This window comes from Mobula birostris, chromosome 3, assembly GCF_030028105.1.
Source record: "Mobula birostris isolate sMobBir1 chromosome 3, sMobBir1.hap1, whole genome shotgun sequence".
In the NCBI taxonomy this organism is placed as follows: Eukaryota; Metazoa; Chordata; class Chondrichthyes; order Myliobatiformes; family Myliobatidae; genus Mobula; species Mobula birostris.
This window is the reverse complement of record NC_092372.1, coordinates 131954311-131978796: the sequence shown is the minus strand read 5'-3', so window position 1 is coordinate 131978796 and position 24486 is coordinate 131954311. Positions and strand designations below refer to the sequence as shown.

The 24486-nt window shown below is 40.5% G+C and overlaps 1 long non-coding RNA gene across 2 annotated transcripts in view; it reads left to right on the top strand.

Annotated features, from left to right (window-relative positions):
* The window catches only part of LOC140195283 (uncharacterized), a 90828-nt gene extending 66633 nt beyond the window's left edge, over positions 1 to 24195 (top strand). For both annotated transcript variants that reach the window (XR_011885410.1, XR_011885411.1), the window contains exons 2-3: positions 22400 to 22493; positions 23523 to 24195. This is a non-coding gene — a long non-coding RNA (uncharacterized lncRNA). The remainder of the gene's footprint in view (positions 1 to 22399; positions 22494 to 23522) is intronic.
* Positions 24196 to 24486: the final 291 nt, after the last annotated feature.

The following is a 24486-nucleotide window of genomic DNA, read 5'->3' as shown; positions in this document are numbered from 1 at the left end:
CCTTTTTTTGTTTCCTTGGACACCTCTTCCTACGGCGCCGCTCACGGAGGCCTTTAGCAGACAGAGGCGTGTACAATAAGCCCAGGCTGCTGAGCTCCTCTGCAGTTCAACAGTTCAATAGTGAGGTGGAGTTGCTGTGCACAGTACATTTAACAGCCAGCAGGGTTTTCCGATCATAATGAAGTCATGCAGGACATGGACAAACTATTTCACCCGGAGCAAGGTGGTCGCTGCATCTGAATGCACCGCCATCTTGCATAGTCACTAACCATGAAGGTTAGAAAGTTCTAACAAAAGGTTAATTAGAACTGTAGCCTTGACTGCCAATGAAATCCAAAACTAATGCTATTACCCTGCTTTCTCCTATCTTTCCCTACATGAAATATTGACCTACCTTAATTCTTGCAATGTCTCTTTCCTCAATCACTGTGACTGCCAGTGCCTTCTGCCCTTAAAACAAATTTGGCAAAAAAAAATTCTAATCACTCTCCTCAATTTTTTCAAACTTCTTTAAATTAATATTTCCCCTTTTCACTAATTCTCCAATGAAAAGCAATAATATTTTCCTATTTCCACCAAAAAAAGTATTCATATAAGCCTCCATTCAGCCAAAGTTCAGAAGTTCAAAGTTCAACATACATTTATTATCAAAGTATGTATACTTTATACAACTTGAGATTCATCTTCTTACAGGCAGCCGCAAAACAAAGAAGCCCAATAGAACCCATTAAAACAAAGGAAGACAGTCCAACATGCAGATTGTGCAAACAATAGAAGTAAGCGAATAGCATTCAGAACTGAGGTTCATGGAAGTCAGTCCACAGCTAGGCATCACTGTCGCTGATTAAGGAGCACGTTAGTTGCAGGCCACAGCATCCATTCAGTGTAGAGATGAGTAAACCTCACAGAGCAGCGAGCTGAATCTGCCCCTCCCTCATCTCCAGCCCAGATCCCTTGACCTTTAAAATCATTCAAACCTTCGGTTGTTCCTCACTCTTGGACCTGGGTCCTGCTGCTTTGATACACTTTTGGGCCTGGGCTCCGCTACATCGACTGGACTCGTACCCGATCTCTCCAATTTGGCTCGGTGTTTAAATTGATCAAATCTCGGGTCTTTCCTCGCTCTCTGGCCCAGGTTCCATCTTGACTCTGCCGCGCCTTGGTTCTGCTGCATCGAATTGTTTCCAAGTTCACTCCAGCAATGGCCATCATTGGCTCATTCCCCGCTCTCCAGCCCCCGCTGCCTTGATTCAGCACATACACGGCACGCCACAACTGTCCCGCAACTTCTAGACTTCCGATCACACCACACAAATGCCAGGCAGTTCAAAACCTCTACTCCGACAGGGAAGTTATGGGGTATTGTTTACAGTGATCAGTTACCAGAAAAAGTGTGATTAATAAAGTACTTTAAAGTAGTTGTTTTCTTTGTTTTACTTGTCACCAGCAAATAGTCACTGAGCTTCCCCAGCGCAATCTTAAACCAGAAGAGATTCCAAAGAATCTTCGCTCCTGTGGTAATGTTCTCGTGTTTCAAAGCTTTGATCACAACTATAGTTTGTCTGGATAGTTAGCTGTATACTTTTAAAGGTTACCACAAAATGCACAGAGTTAAATAACTAATAATTTATACAAATAGTACTCTATTCACAAACTGTTAAATGTAAGATACAGTAGGGTGATTATTACGTATTGCATTGAACTGCTGCTGCTAAGTTAACAAGTTTCACAACAGTGATAATAAACCTGATTCTGATTCTGTTTAAAAGCTTTGCCTACCCACGCATACTTACATTAGACAAAAGAATAATTATTATAACACTGAAAGACTTACTAAATTCAGCCAATCAGATTCATTGTGCCTCCCAGCAGAGCATTCCTATCAGTTCCATTTTATCCCTTCTTACTTCCCTTAGGGATACTGCTTTACTGTCCTTTAGATTTTCATTGTTGCCCTTTGATACAATAAACAATTGCTAATTAAGCTACTAGCATGTCTTTGGAATAATGTAGGAAACCAGAAGACCTGGTCAAAACAAATGTAATTATGGCAAGAGCCTGCAGACTCCACACAGGTAGTACCTGATGTCAGTAATGCTAACTGCTGTACCACTGCTCTACCAGTTCAGTACTTCACCAATAATGTATTGGAATACATCAAGGTATTATGTGTGAATTCAAATGATTCATTGACTTGTTCACTTATTACTTTCTTTAAACTCTTTCCTTCTCCATCTGACCCTCCTTTTCTCTCTCTCTCTCTTCTCTCGTGACTGAGGAGCAGATGGCAAATGATGAAGCCAAGACGTACATCTATATAAGAAAGGGGATGAAATGAGAGAAAGAAATGGATAGAAGTGAGCAGAGATAATTAGAGTTCACATCTGACTTGTAACAGAATGAAATTTTGATAATTTAAGATTTGTTTGGCTAACAGAAAATGCTTATCCCATAACATGAGAAAGAAATGGAACAGAATACCATAATAATTTCACAGCAGTGTCCTCTCCTCTCTTTCCCAACGTGTCTATTGCTTATCTTCCTAATATTATTAAAGGTTTTTCCTCTTAAGAGGTGAGTGATCATAGGTTGGGTGGAACAACACCTGCAGTCAAAATTTTCCTTGCGCCATAGATCATCTTTCCTTTCGAAAGAATGCCGCCAGTGTAAATGCCTTCTGGTTGATGTGCGATGCTAAACAATCCAGGTGTCAACAGATGATAATGAGTCAATGACAGGCACAGGAAATACATAACTATGCACCACATGAGGATTTTTGGTGAAGTACAAGCTTGCAAGGCTCTGAGTGAATAACAAACTCAGCTTCAGGTTCAGTAGTGAAAGAAGCTATGCAGGAAACATGTTAGACTATCAGGGTAAATTCTAGAAGCTACTTAGCATTTAAGGTTGAAGGTGGTTTGTCTGCAAATGTGATTAGTGAAGCATATTATTTACTAATACAACTGACAATTAGAGTCATAAAGTCATAGAGAAGTACAGCACAAAAAGGCCCTTTGGCCCATCTAGCCCATGCCAAAACCATTTAAGCCACCTAATCCCGTTGACCTGCACCAGGACCTTAGCCCTCCATACCCCTACTATCCATGTACCTATCCAAACTTCCCTTAAATATTGAAGTCAAGCTCACATGCACCACTTGTGCTGGCAGCTCGTTCCACACTGTCGCAACCTTCTGAGTAAGGAAGTTTCCCCTCATGTTTCCTTTAAACTTTTCACCTTTCACCCTTAACCCATGACCTCTGGTTGTAGTTCCACCCAACCTCAGAGGAAAAACCTCCTTGCATTTATTCTATCTATACCCACCATGATTTTGTATACCTCTGTCAAATCTCCTCTCAGTCTTCTATGTTCTAAAGAATAAAGCCCTAACCTATTCAATTTTTCCTTATAACTCAGGTCCTCAGCAACATCCTTGTGAATTTTTCCTAAACTCTTTCAACCTTGTTTACATTTTTCCTAGAGGTAGGTGACCAAAACTCCACACACTACTCCAAATTAAGCCTTACTAATGTCTTCTACAACTTCAACATAACATCCAATCTCCACAAGTATACCAAGTTTTTTAAAATGCGCACTTTAACGTAAGTTTGATTCAGTAAGTAAACATTCAGTAACTACCTAAAAACATAAAGAGCAGCCGTCTGCGTGGAGCGCTCTCACAGGAAAGCAGCATCCATCATCAAGGCCTCCACCATCCAGGCCATGCTGTCCTCTCGCTTTGTCATCAAGAAGAAGCTACACGGTACATTTACAGAAGTTTTTTAGTGCTTTAGTTGACAAACCAAATCTTCTCAAACTCCTTATGAAATATAGCCACTGTCTTGCCTTCTTTATAGCTGCATCAACATGTTGCATCCAGGTTAGGTCCTCAGAGATATTGCCACCCAGGAACTTGAAATTGCTCTCTCACTCTCTCCACTTCTGATCCCTCTATGAGGATTGGTTTGTGTTCCCTCGTCTTACCCTTCCTGAAATCCACAATCTGCCCTTTGGTCTTGCCGACACTGAGTGCAAGTTTGTTGCTACAACACCACTCAACTAACTCGTATATCCTGCTCCTGTATGCCCTTTTGTCACCATCTGAAATTCTGCCAACAATGGTATCATTAGAGAGATTTTGGGATAGAGTGAGGAAGAAAGTTTCATTGGAACACAAGTAAAAGCCTGACTGACTGGTTTGCTGTTAATTCCTCCTGTTTGCTCCATTCTGTGCTACCCATAGCAATACCTTTTCATTCCACTGTGCACAATCCAGAATCCCTGTTACACCCACGTGCATTTGAGCAGTTTGTTGTCTAATTATCCTGTTTACTGTTACTGATCTATAGATTTGCTAAGCATACCCGCAGAAAAAGAATCTCAGGGTTGCATGTGGTGATATGTATGTACTCTGATAATAAATTTTTCTTTAAATTTGAATTTGAAAACCATGAAATGAAGAAGCTACACGAGCTTCAGGACTCACTCCATCTGGTTCAGGGACTGTTATTACCCCCCAACCATCAGTCTCTTGAACCAAAGGCAATAACTTCACTCAGTTTCACTGGCCCCATCACTGAACTGGTTCCACAACCTATGGACTCACTTTCAAGAATTCTTCATCTCATGTTCTTGATATTTATTGCTTATTTATTTATTTTTCTTTCTTTATGTTTTTGCATACTGGTTGTTTGTCTGTCCTGTTGGGTGCAGTCTTTCATTGATTCTATTATGTTTCTTGTACTTACTCTGAATGCCCAAAAGAAAATGAATCTCAGGGAGGTATATAGGGACACACTGTATATGTACTTTAATAATAAATTCACTTTGAACTTTGAATTTTGAAACCCCTACCATAGATCATTGTCCTTTCAATCATGCCACAGACACTGTTATGTGACAACTCAAATTAGTCGCATACTATACCCTAAAATATTATTTTAAAGAAATCAACAATATTCTCCTTCACCAATTCCCAAAGTGACCTTTTTAACGTATTTGTTATCAGTTCCCTCCTTCAAACACTTTTCCAGTTGAGTCCACTTTCCTGCAGGAGAATTTGTGGAATTTGTTACCACAGGAAACTGTGGAGGTCAGGTCACTAGGTGTATTTAAGGAGGAGATTAGTAAGTTCTTGATTGGCCACAGCATCAAAGGTTCTGGGGAGAAGACCGGGGAGTGGGGCTGAGGAGGGAGATAAAAGTGTCAGCCAAAATTGAATGGCAGAGCAGACTCGATGGGCCAAATGGCTGAGTTCTGCTCCTATGTCTTATGGTCTTATAAAACAGTTCTAAGTAAAACCACATTTTTGTAAAACCATCAATGCTGCATTGTAACAGACAAGATCTAATTATATTCAGGATGGCTTGGTTTCCTGATGGCATACTCCTGGCCCTATGTTATAAGAAGAACTAAATATTTCATGAAAGGTTTTGCTATAGAATTCTCTACAATGAAAGCATCATGCATATTTATTGAATTTTATTTACAGATTTCAGAATTAGAATTATAATCACTGAAATATGACATGGGGTATGTTGTTATGCAACAGTAGTACAATGCAAAGACATAAAAATCTATAAATTACACAAAAAGTGAATAATGCAAGAAATGGAATAATGTGGTCATGTTCATGGGTTTGTGGACCATTCCAAGCTATGATGGTGGAGGGGGAGAAGCCGTTCCTAAATCATTGAACGAGTGTCCTCATGCTCCTGTGCCTCCCTCTGATGTTAATAGTGAGAAGTGGGGATGTTGCGGATGGTGGAATTACCTTAATATGGGTGCCACCTTCCGGAGGCACTACCTCTCGAATGTGACCTCGCTGTTGGAAAGGGTGGTTCCTTGATGGAACCAGCTGAGTTTGTAACTGTCTGCAGGCTTTGTGATCTTGTGCATGGAGGTTTCACATCAGGTCGTGATGCAACCAGTCAGAACGCTCTCCACCATACATCTGTAGGTTTGCAAGAATCTTTGATACCAAATCTCTTCCAGCTCCTAATGAAGCAAAACCACTGCATGCCTTATTTGAAAGAGCACCAATATTTTCGGCCCAGGATAGATCCTCTGAGATGTTGAGGCCCTGGAGCTTGAAACTACTCACCCTTCCTGCCACTGACCTCTCAATGAGGACTGACATGTGTTCACCCAACGTCCTTTTCTTGAAGCCCACAATCAATTCCTTGGTCTTCATGACATTGAGCACAAGATTGTTTTTTGTGACACCACTCAACCAACTAATCTGCGCATCTCACACCTCATCACCAGCTGAGATTCGGCCAACAGTGGTGTCATCACAAATTTATAGGTGGCAATTCAGCTGTGCATATCCACACAGTCACGAGTGTATACAGAGTACAGCAGTGGGCTAGGTATTCATCCTTGAGGTGAACCTCTTTTGTGGGTCAGCAAGGTATAGATGTTATTACCTATCTACACTGACTGTGTTCTACCAATAAGGAAGTCAAGTATCAGTTGCAGAAAGAGGCACAGAGGCACAATTTTGAAGCTTGGTTATTAGTATTGAAGGAATGATGGTATTGATAATTGATAAACAGTTGTCTGGTGTATGCCTTGCAGTAGGTTTTCTCCAAAGCAGAGTGGAGGACCAGTGAATTTTGCTGAGGATCAATTGCAGTATTAGGCAAATTGCAGTGGGTCCAAATCCATGCTCAGGCAGAAGTGAATTCCAGCCATAACCAACCATCCAAAGCACTTCACTGTAGTAGATGTGAGCTCTACTAGGCATTAGTCATTCGGGCAGTTCACCCTGTTCTTCTTGGGTATCAGAACAATTGTTGTCCTTTTAAAGCAGGTGGGAACCTCAGACCACAGCAATGAAAGGTTAAAGATGTCCTCGAAAATTCCAGCCAGTTGGTTGGCATAGGTTTTCAGTACTGGCCAGGTACACAGCTGAGGCTGTTGCCTTGTGATGGTTCACCTGCTTGAAGGATGATTGGAAATCCATTAAGTAAACAAAAAGAAACAGTCTGATGTTAAGGATTAAACAGAAGAGATACTGCAGATGCTGGAAATCTTGAGCAACACATGGAAAGTGCTATAGGAACTCAGCAAGTGAGACAGCACCTATTGAAGGGAGGTTTCAGGCTGATACCCTTCATCAGGACTGGAAAGGAAGAGGACAGAAGCCAAAATAAGAAGGTGGAGGAAGGGGGAGGAGTACAGGCTGGCAGGTGATAAGGGAGACCAACTCAGGTGAGAGGTGGGTAGGTTATTAAGAAATAACTCTTCCAAAATAAATAAATCGCTATTTCCACAATCATAAAGATCTAAACATGCTCAGTTAACAACTGCAATATAGAAAAGCGTATTAAATATTTCAGGTGTGCCCTTCAATCAAATCTTTCGTCAGCTGTGGTAAAAATGCATACCTGAATTATTAGCTTATGCCTTGTCACCCAAGTGTTGGCCAACACAGTGAACATTTTCCACCTTTTCTGCATTTAACTCACGTATTACCAGCCTTTGTTGCTTCTTTATTTCTCAATTGTTTTGTACGTCTATCAGAATTCACAAAAAATTGTAGGCTACAGTTATCTTATAGAAATTCTTTACAAGTCTGGAATGTGCTGCATTCACTAACCTAAATAGATTATGCCTTTTGCTGTCCAAATTTTGTCATTATATTAGTAATAGTTAAGCACTGTTAAATCCTTCGGAAGGTGTCTGTTAATCCCACATCAGCCACCTACTTTTCAAGGTTATATAAAGCAATAATGAAGTTTAATTGGTGTGTACAGTTTACCAGGCGCTCTTTTCAATTCTAGTGATACAATTTCATGTTCAAGCCTCATTTGCACACCACAGCTGTATGTTCACCTTTGTTGCAAATCTGCAGCTGACAAGCAGCAAAATTACTACCATGGAGTTATTTACCTTGATCTGAAGAGTTTAAACTCCCACTGCTTTAATGCAGACTCCAAACAAACTGAGAAAGAGGAGATGTAGCAGGCCAAGTTAAACAACTGGATGCAAATCTTCTAACATGCGGTTAATTTTGGATAATTTTACTCACAACAAATATCTCACTTTCCTGTGATATTGATAATATACAGGGTAAAAACCGACTCCACTATTTTTAAAACTGAATCATTTTATTATTTATACTACTATTTGCAAAATATCCAAACAATGGCAGATGAATTTGGACTGTATGTAAATATTGAAGCAATGAAAGTCAAACTGTTTGCAGACTCACATTTCTTCTACTGGAAACATTCCAGCTATGACCACACTGTGATATATCACCTTTGCAGTTTATGCCAGAACTGGTCTATTCTGGTGTAAGAATAGGCAGGCTGGGGATGTTCAGGTAGTATTTGCGGAAGGACAAGGTCAATGATCGCTCATGTTCAGATGCTTCCTGGCTTGCTGAGTTTCTCCAGCATTTTCTCTTCTTGTTTTAAATTTCCAGCAACTGCTGTTCCATCACTTCAAATAACTAAATGCAAAGCAGTTCAAAAGAAAACCAGATAACAGTAGATGCGATTAACTTGAAATAAAAATAACAAAATATTGGAAATCTAAGTATCAAGCCTCACAGGAAAAGAATATATATATTGGATTGATAACCTTTCATAAGAACTAGGAAAATTTAGAAAACAGGCAAGGTTTAAATTGCACAGCAGTGATGGTGAGGTTGGAGGAAGAGAACGATGAGAAGAAAGTGTATGTCCAAATAGGATGGAGATAAAGAGAAAATGGACATCACAGGAATAGGGTGGAGACAGACAAAGAGAAAATGGACATCATAGAGCGGGGTCAAGAAGGCTACTATGATGCATGAGGAAGAGGTAAATAGTGGAGAGAAAACAGAAAACAAAGATGCCACCTCTGTCAGGTTAAGACATTGAAGTTGTTTGAAATGTTAAGTAAAGGAAAATACCAGAAAGCCCAGCAGGTCTGACAATATTGATGAAGAGAGAAAACCGAGTCACTTCTGAACGAGCCAGGATTATAAAGCAAAATAAAACTGCAGGTGATGGAAATCTGAAACAAGAATAGAAAACCTGGAGATAGTCTATTGGCCAGGATGTATTTATATGGACAGAGGAGGTCTGTGTAATATCACTGACCTGAAACACCGATCTGAGAATTTACAACCTCTCCGTTTCCTACACCAGAACTAATCAGTTCTAGAATAAATTCAAAAGGTTGGTTACCTGATATTGTTGAATTCACTGTTGAGAAATTAGCACAGTGATAATCACAGAATGAAAATGAAATGGTGTTCCTCAAATTTACAATGATCTTACTTTGAAGCTAAGACAGTTTAGAGTGAGAGTGGAATAAAGAACAAAGGAAGCTGGAAACTCAAGGTCATCCTTTAAATTGGTGTGCTAAGCCGTTACCCGGATCTCACTGGGTTTCTCCAAAGTATAGGAGACCATAACATAACTCTGCAGAGATTATTGTTATAGTTTTCTTGCAAAATACCCTGAAAATGTGTTCACTTTTGTGTGAGGTCTGAATGAAGTATTAGAACCTCATTCAGCCAAGTAACTATATGGTAAATTGATCACTCTTACTTGCTTTTGTGAATTCTGACAGCCATACCTAAATTTGCAAAATATAATAGATTTTAATAAATAATTGATTTAAAAATTGTTTTAATAGTTTCTTGATGACTGTGCTAAATGACCTTCTTTTTAATTAAGATGAACAGCCAGATTTGAGACTTGAGATAATGATTCAAAATGTAACTGCAGGCGATCAGCTGTTGAAACTAAAGTGAACCTGAGACCTCTGAGAATAAAATCTAGGATTTAGGATTCAGAAGAACAAACTGTAAGGTTTTGTAACACCAAAATATTAAAACCTATTGAAAAGGGAACAATAAAGCTGGGAAAGTGAATCTAACTTTGTTTCTTTACTTTAAATGAGGCATGCATATGTGATGTGGTGGTGTGATGATGTATGCCATTTACATACTTTTACAGATAACCCACAAAGCATTATGTGAACAACAAAGAGTGCTTAATCAAACAAAACAGAGTATTTACAATATTACTCAAATATTACTGAAATATTAAATACACAACACTCCTTCTTCTTAGCTATTAATTCTAACTCAATATAGAATGTATCTCAACTTATGTACATATATTATACATACAGTATACTACTTTACTTTATTGTCACCAAACAATTGATACTAGAGCGTACAATCATCACAGTGATATTTGATTCTATGCTTCGCGCTCCCTGGAGTACAAATTGATAGTAAATATTAAAAATTTAAATTATAAATCACAAATAGAAAATAGAAAAGGGAAAGTAAGGTAGTGCAAAAAAAACGAGAGGCTGGTTCGGATATTTGGAGGGTACGGCCCAGATCCAGGTCAAGATCTGATATAATACAACTACAAAATAGACATCCACAGAATAATGAATTCTAAATTGTCCCATTCAGGCCTAAAGATTTAATCACTGTAGAGGTTTTCTTACTCTTGTGGGATAACATCCTTCCTGACGGGGGTGGATGCGTCACCTGTTTGGCAAGTGAGACTTGTGGCTGTGAAATAATCTCAGGTTCTGGGGCCTCCTTTGTGGCGGCTGTCAGCATTGACTCTGCGTCTTCAGGAAAAAGTTCTGACAGCTATGGACACCCTTCTTCTCCTTCATTTTTCTTTTTTTAGTATGTGCATCTTAATTTGGGAAGGTCTGTTTAGTTCACTAGAGTATTCTATAATAATTCCTTCTATTGCTCCCTTTACGAGCTGATCTCTCCTCTTGGTTTCCTCATCCACAGCATCATCTGATGACTCCTCTGCTTTTGTGTCTCTATTGACTCTTTCTTTTTGGCCTTCCATTCATCCAGCTGGGCGTTGGTCTTTGCATCTACTCTTACAGTCAGCTTTTTGCCTCCCACTGACATTCATGCAATAACCATAATACACGCGAAGTAGATTCTGGTTCATTATACTTACAAAAGCCAAATATTTGCATCTTTCTGGGAAACTTTGCTAGTGCTGCAAAGGGAGGGGGATTTAAACGAGAGTTTCAGGGGTTGGGAACCAAAATGCCAGAACAGATAGTGGAGAGATTGTGGAGATAGATGTTGTTAAAATTTCGGACAAAGTGAGGAATCAAAAGGTTGAGCATGGTGCAACTAATGTCCTAAGCTGCATACATTTCTATGCAACAAGTATTGTAGGAAAGGCAGGTGAGTTCAGGGCATGGACCAACACGTGGAATTATGACATTGTAGCCATTAGTGAATTTTGGTTGCAGGAAGGGCAGGACTGGCAGCTCAGTATTCTGGGGTTCAATTATTTTAGACACGACAGAACTGGAGGGATTAAAGGAGAAGGGATGGCATTACTAATCAGGCAATTTATCATGGCAGTGCACAGTCAGGCCAAACTGTAAACTTGTCTAATGAGGCATTATGGGTAGAATAAGAAATGTATAACCACGTTAATGGGACTATATTGCAGACCACCCAACAGTCTGAGGAATTTATAGGAACAAATTTGTGGAGAGATCACAGACTGTTGCAAGAATCCTAAGGTTGTTATAATAGGTGATTTTTACTTTCCACATATTGACTGTCCCAATGACAGAATTGCGATAATGGATCTGCTACTAGGAAATGAGACAGGGCAGGTGACAGAAGTTTGTGTAGGAAACGCTTTGTATCTAGTGATTATAATGCCATTAGTTTCAAAGCAAATATGCAAAAATGTAGGTCTGGTCTGTGGGTTGAGATCCTGATTGGATAAAGGCCAGTTTTAATGGTACTAGAAAGGATCTGGCAAGTGTGGGTTGGGGCAGACTGTTTTCTGGCAAAGGTGTACTTGGTAATTGGGAGGCCTTCAAAACTGAATTTTTTAGAATACAAAGCTTGTATGTGCCTGTCAGAATAAGAGGTAAAGATAGCAGGTTTAGAGAACTTCGGTTTTCAAGAGATCTTGAGGCCCTGGTTAAGAAGAAAAGGAAGTGCAGAATAAATGTAATACCCTAGTTAAGGTTTCTTCTGTTGTGCTGTAGATACTTCATTTTATCAGTTCTGTAAAAGCAGTGAGTTCTGCTAGTAGACTGTTTTGGTTTCAGCTAAAAGATAAGGGGCTATGGTGTTCAAATTAGGAATGTTATGGCAGCCAATCAGGATGGTGGAATTGGAGAAGGTTCTAGAAAGAAATGGGCGGAATAAGATTGAGACGTGCAGTGTGGCTTGTGGGTTTTTTCCTTTAGAGCTGTGGAGAGGACTGGGGGCAAGATAGCTGAAGGTGCTGTGGGAAGGAGCATCCACCTGTCAGTACCTCCAGTTCAACTCTGTCTTTTTGTGTTTCCCCCCTCACTGTTGGTCTGTGGCTATTACCATGTGCTCCTGCTCTACTCCAGCTCCTGTATTACTGAGTATTCCGTCTCTCACCTGTTTCTCATTATTACCTGTATTGCTGCCACCTGTGTCTCATTGTGCTCCACCTATCATCTGCCTCTCTGTTCATTGCTCAGTGTATTTCAGTCCTGTGTTTTCAGCTGTTTGTTGCCAGATTGTGCCAGTGAATTTTCCTGAGCCTTTCTAGTGTTTGTATCTGTACTCTGTCTGTCTGAATATCAACTCTGCCTGTTTCCTGACTCTGGTTTTTGGATTTCTCTGGATGTTTTGATCTCTGCCTGAGCTTTGATGTTGACTTTGTTTGCATCTTAGGATTTGTTACTTAATTACTATCATAGTGTGCACAGTACTGAGTCTGTGATTGGATCCCTGTTCCAGTGTCCTGACACCCCTTTGCAGTAAGTGCTTTGTGCAGCTGAATGGCTTAGAGGAAGGGTCAATGCTCCTGAGAGAGGGCCCATTTATTTGAGATGGATTTTGTGCAAAGTTTGGAATGTGGGGTGTGCTTCTATGCAGACCATGGGTTCACTGTGTGAGTAAAATGATAACTTCAAGATGAGCTCTAACTTTATGTGCACATTTGGATGGGTTTGACTGTAGTGGGTCCTTTTATTTTTCTTTCTACTAAGTGTTTGATAAAGCAGAAATTTGTAAGTATCCTTTATAATTTTATGCAGTGTATGATTTATTTCTTGCTGTAGCTTTAGAGCCCAGTTTCCCTTCATTGTCTAGCTGCAAGCCTGCCTGTCCACTGCACATCCCCCTCCCCACATCAGTGTAGGGAGGTTTGGGAAAGTCCAGCTGCTAGGTGTAGGGTCTATGACAGGCTCTGGGTCAACATGTACTTCTTGTCCCAGAGATGGAAGGTGGTTCTGATGGGAATGGAAAAATTCTCCATCTGCTGGCTTCACCTGGAAAAATGGCACATTTGGCATCTGACTTTCCACTACGTAAAGCATAAACACCTAGTGAACAGCCAATCAATACTCCCCAGGTGGCCCCAAATTCTTTATGACTTGGTCTTCTGCCATGAATTGGGAGAACCTAATCTTTTCTTCATATCTCCTTTTATTTCCTTGATTTTACTTGGTAGCTGAGAGCTCAGCTAGTTCATAAGCCTTTTGCAGTTCCCTCATGTCAGACACAGACTTAAGATAGGTTTTCTATGGCAAATCCTCCCCCACCAGTCCCAAAACAGAGGTCAACAAGCAAACTTGCTTCGCACCCGATAATGTGGTGAGTACCAGTAGCTTCAATCTACGTGTATTTGTAGCAGTGGACCATTTACTCCTCTTACAGATCTCCAGGGTTCCAAGCATGTCTAGCAATGCTTGGTTAAACCTCTCAGGCTGGGGACCACTCTGCCAGAACACAAGCATTACTTACAAGTGATCTCTATGAATCGCACCAAAGCTTAATCCCTGCAGCATCCATAACCACATGCCTTAATCATTTTTCTAGATAGTTTAACAGGGCTTAAACACAAACCAACTTAATCAATTTTTAGGGCAACCACATGAAGTTCAATGAATTCAATCCTGGATGAGCCCCCACAACGAAACCCCTTTTTACTGGACATCTCTGGAAATGCAGCTCATTAACCCCTTGCTAACAGCCACTGCATTCCACAGCCAGGAAACCACCTTCCCAGGCTTTGGATGTCTATGGTGTATATGACTTTGGTCCCACCAAATCTGTGAGGTTGGGATGCCTCGCCCACCCAAATCCTGGTTTGTGTGAATGCTGTGTGATTTACTTCCCCTGGCAATTGCCCACTGACAAGAAATACCACATCATACACTGCATACAATTATAAAGAAGTGTATTTAAGAATGTTAATTGAAACAAAGAAAGAAAAACACAAAGGGCCTATTCTACTTAAACAGTCACATGTGCATGATGGAACACAAATCTTCCAGAAGACATTGTATTTGATGTACACACTGCACTAACTCCTACTCACCACTTCCTGATAAGAGGGCTCCATTGCATCACATGTTCCTGCCCGATCAAATCCTATAGCTAGTTCTCTCAGCTCCTTTTCTTTCCATATCCTGCTGAAAAAGACCTTGACCCACCTTAGTGATCATCACAAAAACTGCTCCTCCAGCATTCTCTAGAACCTTCTCCCAGATCTACCCTGCTGATTGGATGACACACATTCCTAAGCATCCCTTATCCTTAATGTTAACCCAAGCATTCTTAAGCATTTGTCATAGAAACATAGAAAATAGGTGCAGGAGTAGGCCATTTGGCCCTTTGAGCCTGCACCGCCATTTATTATGATCATGGCTGATCATCCAACTCAGAACCCTGCCCCAGCCTTCCCTCCATACCCCCTGATTCCCGTAGTCACAAGGGCCATATCTAACTCCCTCAATGTTCTTAATGTTGACAAGGTCCCGCATAGCAGGTTGTCAACAAGGTTTAGTTGCTCAGCATTCAAGTGGAGGTAGTAAACAGAATTAGACATTGACTTTGTGGGAGAAGCCAAAGAATGGTAGTAAATGATTGCCTGTCTGACTGGAGGCCTGTGACGAGTGGAGTGTTGTAGGGATCGGTGCTGTGTCCATTGTTGTTTGTCATCTATATCAATGATCTGTGTGATTGTGGTTAACTGGATCAGCAAATTTGCATAGGACAGCAAGAAAGACTATCATTGCTTGCTGTAGGATCTGGACTAGCTGAAAAAATGTGCTGAAAAATGGCAGATGGTATGTAATACAGACAAGTGCGAGGTGTTGCACTTGGGTAGGTCCACCAGGGTAGGTTTTACATTGTGAACAGTAGGGCACTGGCCCGCTGTGGACCAAAGGGATCTGGGATTCATTGAAAATGGCATCATCAGGTTGTAATTAAATCTTTTGGCACATTGGCCTTCATAAATCAAATTACTGAGTACTGAGATGTTGAAGACATATAAGACATTGAGGCCTAACTTGGAGTATTGTGTACAGTTTTTGTCATATAACTACAGGAAAGATGTAACCAGGGTTGAAAGAGTCCAGCGAAAATTTACAAGGATGTTGCTGGGACTGGAGGTCCTGAATTATAAGGAAAATTCAGTAGGTTATGACTTCATTCATTAAGACATAGAAAACTGAAGGGGGATTTGATAGAGATATATATGGTTTTAGATAGGATAAATGCAAGCAGACTTTTTCCATTCAGGTTTGATGGAAGTACAACTAAAGGTCATGGGTTAATGGTGAAAGGTGCAAAGTTTAAGGAGAACATGAGGGAAAACTTCACTCAGAGGGTCGTGAGAGTGTGGAATGAGTTATCAGCATAAATGGTGCATGCGAACTTAATTTCAATGTTTAAGGGAAGTTTGGATAGGTAGATAGATGGTAGGGCTATGGAGGGCTACAGTCTGCATTCAGGTGAATGTGAGTAGTCAGTTTAAGTGGTGCGGCATGGACTAGATGGGCCGAAAATCCTGCTTTTGTGCTGTACTCTTCTATGACTCTAAAACTTTCCTGAAGCTCCCTTGGTCTTTCTACCAGCTTAAGGCCAAGCCATATTTCACAAGTAATTGTCTGATTAATGTAGCAGAGGCTTCCTCAGATATGCTACCTACAAGAACAGTTGTAGTCAGACCACTGCTTTTGTCACTTTTGCATTTCCTCTGAACAACACGGCCCTTCCTTGGTCCAATATGCTTTCAATCACAGGAACAGAGGTTGCCACCAATACCTGTTTGTCTCTGCTGTGGAATGGTTCATAACATACAGCATGAAGATAGTTGAGGCATCATCCAGTACTTTTCTTAATTCACTTTCAGTTGATTCTATTGCAGAGGATGTGGTATGCAAATGGTGGATGGATCTCCAATCAAGTTGTAGTTGTCTCGGCTACTCATATCCCCACAATGCCTGTCCTCCTGTTTTTACCACATACCAGCCCAATGAGGTTTGTGGGTTGTTGTAGTTCACTGCTGGATATCTGCAGGCTTCAGTTCAGTGTCCTTGAAATGTCATTCAAACTTATTTTGTGGAATAAGCGAAACAGCCGAGCCAGTGTACAATTCCATTTTAATTAACTTGCCATTCTGGTGTAAGCTATATTGCAGTGTCTAATATTAGTTTTCACAATGTAAATCTCAAGGCGCTCAGCCCTGTATCACTCTCATCATTACCAGATTTTTCATAAACAACTTGCAGATCAGTGCTCTTGAAACTGCAATTTGACTTTTTAGCTTTTTCTCTTCCGTGTAGTCCATTTACTTAGAGGTATGTCTGTCCAACATGCTCTTTGTATGTATCCTACTTTGTTGCATTTTCTGCGTGTTTCACCTTTAAACCTGCATTGGTGGGTTGTATGTGAGCCCCTGCCACAATGGTAACACAATTTGTTTGGCTTGGCAGGTTTCTGTTTAGATGCTGCAATTTTGGTCATGTTCACTTTCATTCCTGACTGCAACTCAATTGCATCTGTCTGCTGTTTCCATTGATCCAGACAGCTCTTTTAAAATGTAAGTTGTGTTTCAGTTAGGAGCCGTTTTTATATGCTTTCTTGTAAGATTCCACAAACTAAGCAATCTCTCAGTGCATCAAAAATGTGAGCTGCTACATTTTGGTAGGACTAATCAAAATAGGACATACATGGTAAATGGTAGGGCATTGAAGAATGCTGTAGAACAGAGGGATCTAGGAATAGTTGTGCATAGTTCCCTGAAGGTGGAATCTCATGTGGATAGGGTGGTGAAGGAAGCTTTTGGTGTGCTGGCCTTTATTAATTAGAGCATTGAATATAGGAGTTGGGATGTAATGTTGAAATTGTATAAGGCATTGATAAGGCCAAATTTGGAGTATTGTGTACAGTTCTGGTCACTGAATTATAGGACAGATGTCAATAAAATTGAGAGTACAGAGGAGGTTTACTAAAATGTTGCCTAGATTTCATCTCCTAAGTTACAGAGAAAGGTTGAACAAGTTAGGTCTTTATTCTTTGGAGCGTAGAAGGTTGAGGGGGGACTTGATATAGGTGTTTAAAATTATGAGAGGGATTGATAGAGTTGACGTGGATAGGCTTTTTCCATTGAGAGTGGGGAAGATTCAAACATGAGGACATGAGTTGAGAGTTAAAGTAAAAAAGTTTAGGGGTAACATGAGGGGGAACTTCTTTACTCAGAGAGTGGTGGCTGTGTGGAATGAGCTTCCAGCAGAAGTGGTTGAGACAGGTTCGATGTTGTTGTTTAAGGTTAAATTGGATAGATATATGGACAGGAAAGGAATGGAGGGTTATGGACTGAATGCAGAGTGAGACTAGGTGAGAGTAAGAGTTCGGCAGGGACTAGAAGGGCTGAGATGGCCTGTTTCCATGCTGTAATCGTTATATGGTTATATATGGTCATCAAGCCAATTGCTGAACTAGCAATGCTCAGGAAAGTTCTTCAATCCAACCACATATGCTGGAATAGACTCCCCCTCCTTTTGATGCTGCTTATGAAACCTAAAGCACTCTGCAATCAACAATGGTTTCAGTTCTAAATGTTTTGCATTACTTTTACCATATCAAGAAAGCACATTTCAGCTGGTTTGTTTGGAGCAGTTAAACTTTAAAGAAACTCTATGCCTTTAAATCCAATGCACTCAGCAAAATTTGCAATTGCTTCTCATCTTCCATTTGCTTTAAAATATTGCTCAATCTGTTCAGTATACAAAATCCAGTTATCTGTTGTGTCATGGAACATATCAATATTTTTGAAGTAGCTGTTTTGTCTGCTGTTTTTAATGATTAATTTCTCCCAGCTCTCACTGTTCATGAACCCATGAATTCTTCTGTTTCCTATCTTTTTGTATTAACTCGACCAACTTTCTCCCCTTGCCAAGAATAAAAACATGCTGCACTGCTTTTTTTTCCACTTGACCATTTTTCTTGCAAAGAAAGTGTGCTGCACTTTTTTTTAAGCTCAAACATCTTGCTGCACTTCATGATGTGGTTAGTTGTCTCGGGTGTGTTTTAAAGCTGTCTTGTTTCCAGTGTTACGTTTTGTAACACCAAAACATAAAAATTAATTGAAGGGAAAAGAAGAGAGCCAGGAATGAGAGTCGATCTTTGTTTTTTTGTTACTTTGTGTGAGGCGTGCATATATCACGTGGAAGTAATATAACGTAGGCCATTTATGTACTTTTACATACAACCTGAATACATTATGTAAACAATAAAGAATGCTTAATCAAACAATACAGTATATTTACAATACTACTAAAATATTACTGATATACTAAACACACAACACAAACCAGTCAGTTTGCTCTCACGGTGTACAAGGCAAAATCTTGTAGGCACTCCCCAGTATTACACCCAGGCAATATCCTGCACCCATTCATTTCAATGGGGATTGTAAACTTAAGTTTTTGGAGGCAAAGGGGTAGATCAATTGTTCCCTTTGGTTCAATATTTTACTGAATGTAGTTATAATGACCTCAATTTTAAGTTAGCTTTATCTTTTATAATGCTTTTTGTGAAGGAATTTTCTAATCCTTTTATGTTAGATGCTTAAATTTTAATAGCTTTTAAATAACTCTGAGGCCTTGGTGCTACCCAGATCTCACTACTCTGTTTTGAGGCAGAAAGGAGCAAAAAGACAAGCCTGCTGCAAGCAGGTAAACTAAATGGGAGAATGGGGACATCACAGTGGAGATTCCAGGTGGACAGGTCTAGACCTGCACAGTCCAATCCTTTGCTGTTTCTATATGTCTCAATGTGTTTTTCTTCCTGACTTTTGCAGGAAAATGCTTTAATATGCTTGGCTGCACAAGTAACTTGACCCATCCTTGAACTTATGCATAACACCAAAGTGGCTCAGATACTTGTGAGTAGTTTCTTCCAAGTCCAGAGCATCCCTTCACTGATCACAGAATCTATACCAACGTACAGGTGGAATGTGACCCTAAGGATATTATCAAGGTCACGGCACCAAAGCACAAAACAAAATAGAAAATCTGATTTTTTTTTTTCCAATGGTTTTTCTGTCCTCCATAAATGCTGCCTGATCTGCAGAGTTTCACCAGCATTTTGTGTGTGTTGATCTAGATTTCCAGCATCTGTTCAATCCCTTGTGTATCCAAATTAATTCATTCTGTTTAGCATTCCAGGACATCCTGAAAGGATTTCACAGACAATAACTTATTGTTTGAAGTCTGGGCACTATGTTATGTAGGCAAACAGGGCCACCAATTTACATGTTGCAATAATTCAGCAGGGATAGACGTGAAAGAAAAGGAGGTGGGGTAGCGTTGCTGGTTAGAGAGGAGATTAACACAATAGAAAGGAAGGACATTAGCCGGGAGGATGTGGAATCGATATGGGTAGAGCTGCATAACACTAAGGGGCAGAAAACGCTGGTGGGAGTTGTGTACAAGCCACCTAACAGTAGTAGTGAGGTTGGGGATGGCATTAAACAGGAAATTAGAAATATGTGCAATAAAGGAACAGCAGTTATAATGGGTGACTTCAATCTACATATAGATTGGGTGAACCAAATTGATAAGGGTGCTGAGGAAGAGTGTTTCTTAGAATGTATGCGGGATGGTTTTCTGAACCAACATGTCGAGGAACCAACTAGAGAGCAGGCTATTCTAGACTGGGTATTGAGCAATGAGGAAGGGTTAGTTAGCAATCTTGTCGTGCGAGGCCCCTTGGGTAAGAGCAATCATAATATGGTGGAATTCTTCATTAAGATGGAGAGTGACATAGTTAATTCAGAAACAAAGGTTCTGAACTGAAAGAAGGGTAACTTTGAAGGTATGAGATGTGAATTAGCTAAGATAGACTGGTAAATGATACTTAAAGGGTTGACAGTGGATATGCAATGGCAAGCAATTAAAGATCCCATGGATGAACTACGACAATTGTTCATCCCAGTTTGGCAAAAGAATAAACCAGGGAAGGTAGTGCACCCGTGGCTGATGAGGGAAATTAGGGATAGTATCAATTCCAAAGAAGTAACATACAAATTAGCCAGAAAAAGCGGCACACCTGAGGACTGGGAGAAATTCAGAGTCCAGCAGAGGAGGACAAAGGGCTTAATTAGGAAAGGGAAAAAAGATTATCAGAGAAAGCTGGCAGGGAACATAAAAACTGACTGTGAAAGCTTTTACAGATATGTGAAAAGAAAAAGATTGGTTAAGACAAATGTAGGTTCCTTACAGTCAGAAACAGGTGAATTGATCATGGGGAACAAGGACATGGCAGACCAATTGAATAACTACTTTGGTTCTGGCTTCACTAAGGAGGACATAAATAATCTTCCGGAAATAGTAGGGGACCGAGGGTCTAGTGAGATGGAGGAACTGAGGGAAATACATGTTAGTAGGGAAGTGGTGTTAGGTAAATTGAAGGGATTAAAGGCAGATAAATCCCCAGGGCCAGATGGTCTGCATCCCAGAGTGTTTAAAGAGGTGGCTTAAGAAATAGTGGATGCATTAGTGATAATTTTTCAAAACTCTTTAGATTCTGAATTAGTTCCTGAGGATTGGAGGGTGGCTAATGTAACTCCGCTTTTTAAAAAAGGAGTGAGAGAGAAACCAGGGAATTATAGACCGGTTAGCCTGACATCGTTGGTGGGGAAAATGCTAGAGTCAGTTATCAAAGATGCGATAACAGCACATTTGGAAAGCAGTGAAATCATCAGACAAAGTCAGCATGGATTTGTGAAAGAAAAATCACGTCTGACGAATCTTATAGAATTTTTTGAGGACGTAACTAGTAGAGTGGATAGGGGAGAAGCAGTGGATGTGGTATATTTGGATTTTCAAAAGGCTTTTGACAATGTCCCACACAGGAGACTAGTGTGCAAACTTAAAGCACATAGTATTGGGGGTATGGTATTGATGTGGATAGAAAATTGGTTGGCAGACAGGAAGCAAAGAGTGGGAATAAACAGGACCTTTTCACAATGGCAGGCAGTGACTAGTGGGGTACTGCAAGGCTCAGTGCTGGGAACCCAGTTGTTTACAATATATATTAATGATTTAGATGAGGGAATTAAATGCAGCATCTCCAAGTCTGCGGATGACACGAAGCTGGGCGGCAGTGTTAGCTGTGAGGAGGATGCTAAGAGGATGCAGGGTGACTTGGATAGGTTAGGTGAGTGGGCAAATTCATGGCAGATGCAACTTATTGTGGGTAAATGTGAGGTTATCCACTTTTCTGGCAAGAAATGGAAAACAGATTATTATCTGAATGGTGGCCAGTTAGGAAAAGGGGAGGTGCAATGAGACCTGGGTGTCATTGTACACCAGTCATTGAAAGTGGGCATGCAGGTACAGCAGGTGGTGAAAAATGCAAATGGTATGCTGGCATTCATAGCAAGAGGATTCGAGTACAGGAGCAGGGAGGTACTACTGCAGTTGTACAAGGCCTTGGTGAGACCATACCTGCAGTATTGTGTGCAGTTTTGGTCCCCTAATCTGAGGAAAGACATTCTTGCCATAGAGGGAGTACAAAGAAGGTTCACCAGATTGATTCCTGGGATGGCAGGACTTTCATATGAAGAAAGACTGGATTGACTAGGCTTATACTTGCTGGAATTTAGAAGATTGAGGGGGGATCTTATTGAAACGTAAAAACTTCTAAAGGGATTGGACAGGCTAGGTGCAGGAAGATTGTTCCCGATGTTGGGGAAGTCCAGAACGAGGGGTCACAGTTTAAGGATAAAGGGGAAGCCTTTTAGGACCGAGGTGAGGAAAAACTTCTTCACACAGAGAGTGGTGAATCTGCGGAATTCTCTGCCACAGGAAACAGTTGAGGCCAGTTCATTGGCTATATTTAAGAGGGAGTTAGATATGGCCCTTGTGGCTAAAGGGATCAGTGGTATGGAGAGAAGGCAGGTACAGGGTTCTGAGTTGGATGAGCAGCCTTGATCATACTGAATGGCGGTGCAGGCTTGAAGGGCCGAATGGACTACTCCTGCACCTATTTTCTATGTTTCTATGTTTAATTTACCTTATTGCTGCTGGTGTTGTTGGTTAAGGGGAATATTGAAAATAATATCAGCTGATGAAGAATTCTCTTTCTCTTCTTCAGGCGGTGCTGTGGAATCATTGAGCATGCAACTGGAGTCTCAATTTAATGGCCAAGATTTTGTTGTACTCAAATCATCAACCGTCATCATTACAGGGTAAATCTAATCGTGGCCTTGGGTGACCATAAATCAACATGAAATTAACATCAGCTTCTATGCTCACTTTTTGTTGCTCGTGCTGGTAGAATTGTCATTGAAATTACTGCAATCACAATACATTTGGGATACTTCCCAACTAACCAAATCCACATTTCCTGCTTTACGTATCCCAACACTGACGCTACGTAGTAAAAATAAAAGTGTTCACAAAAATGAGCACAAGATCACAGTGTGAATTAATTGACACTCACTTGACCCAAAACTGAACCTATTGTTATGCTGCTGGGCAGAACAGGGAAGCCATGAATCATGACTCCAGATACACAGATCCCAAATGAACCACACCCATGCAATTCTGATTGCCTTGATCATTGGTTTCCCGCTGACTAACACCAGTCAAAACTAAATTGCTCAGATTAAAAGAATGGCCCATTGTGATTACAAGAAAGGCTGGTGGGGATTCTGGAATTTACCCAAGCATTACTGAATAATACCAGTAACAGGAAGCAAAGTGATCAATTTGTTACCATCCATTTCTGCATCAGACACATCAAGGCAAGTGCTGGTCAGAATAAGACATGACGTGTTTCAGCAGAAAAATACTTCCAGACAACCACATGAAAAGAGTTATAGCTGTCAATATCCTAAGTATCTGCTTAAACAGTTCAAAGATACTCCAAGTTTGCTTAATATTCTGACTTTTCTTTAACCTGCAGATTTGTTTACAGACTTGACTCTTCCTTGTCTAAGATATGATAGAGTAGACAACTCATCTCAGATTAGAAGTTATTTTAACCTTTGATCATTTTTTAAAGCTATTTATCTACTTCAGTTTTAGGGTGAATATGCCCTCAACACTATATAAGATCTAGAAGTGTTCAAATGGGAGCCAGTGTTTTTTTTTAAATCAACAGACACCAACAAAACTTTCATTCAAAATATGACAAAATTGCTCATTCTTTGGAGGTTGGAAGAATTTTCCACTGTTTGCATCAAAGGCTGATTTTACAACTTCCTTCCAAGCAGGTTGTCTCAACAGCATGGAAAACATATCAGGAGTCCTCGCTAGAAATATTTATAACTGTTCATCTGTAGTAAACAGACGGCAGGAGGAGAGAGAGCAGCGCATCGCATGTGCACGGCCATCCGATGAAAAATGATATTGTATCTGTTAAATAGGGGCCGTGGACAATTCTGATTTGTTGGAGGTGGACGTGAAAGCACAGAGGAACATCTGGAGAAATTTCTGAAACACCAGTTCGTTGCTGTTGTTACTGCGCGGTCGGGTATCTTCTGGAGGGAAGGCCTCAAAATCCTCGGCTTTGCATGCTGTTGGCAACCGAGATTGAGGTCGAATCGTTCGGACAGAGATGGCGCTCAGTACTTGGTGTCGGAGAGCTGATCAGAGGCTCGAAGTTTTCGGATGACTCAGATTCGGACTGTGGTTGGGCATGGCAGGGAGAGTTTTTCTTCCTTCTCCCGTCTGCGTGAGATGCGGGACACTTGAAAGACTTTGAACTTTTTACTATGCTCATGGACTTCTTCATCAAGTTATGGTATTGTTACAGTGTTGTAACTATATGTTATAATTATGTGGTTTTGTTAGTTTTTTCAGTCTTGATCTGTCCTGCGTTTTGTGATATCACACCGGAGGAAATATTGTAACATTTCTTAATGCATGCATTACTAAATGACAATAAAAGAGGACTGCGTGTCTTCATAATCTAATACAGGATTGTGTAGAATCTTCCTTCAGCTTTTGCTCACAAATAAAAGGAAGAGACTGTGGTAGCCATGAAGAGTTGGAAGATTCTTCAATGGAAATTGAGGGTAAGAAAAGGATGACTTGGCAGATGAGTGAGTGCCTGAGGAACTGGTGATTTCAGAATAATTGGGACCTCTTCCAGGGAAGGTATGACCTGTGAAAAAGGGACATATTACACTTTAACCCAAAGGGGGCCAGTATCCTTGCCGGCAGGTATGCAAGAGC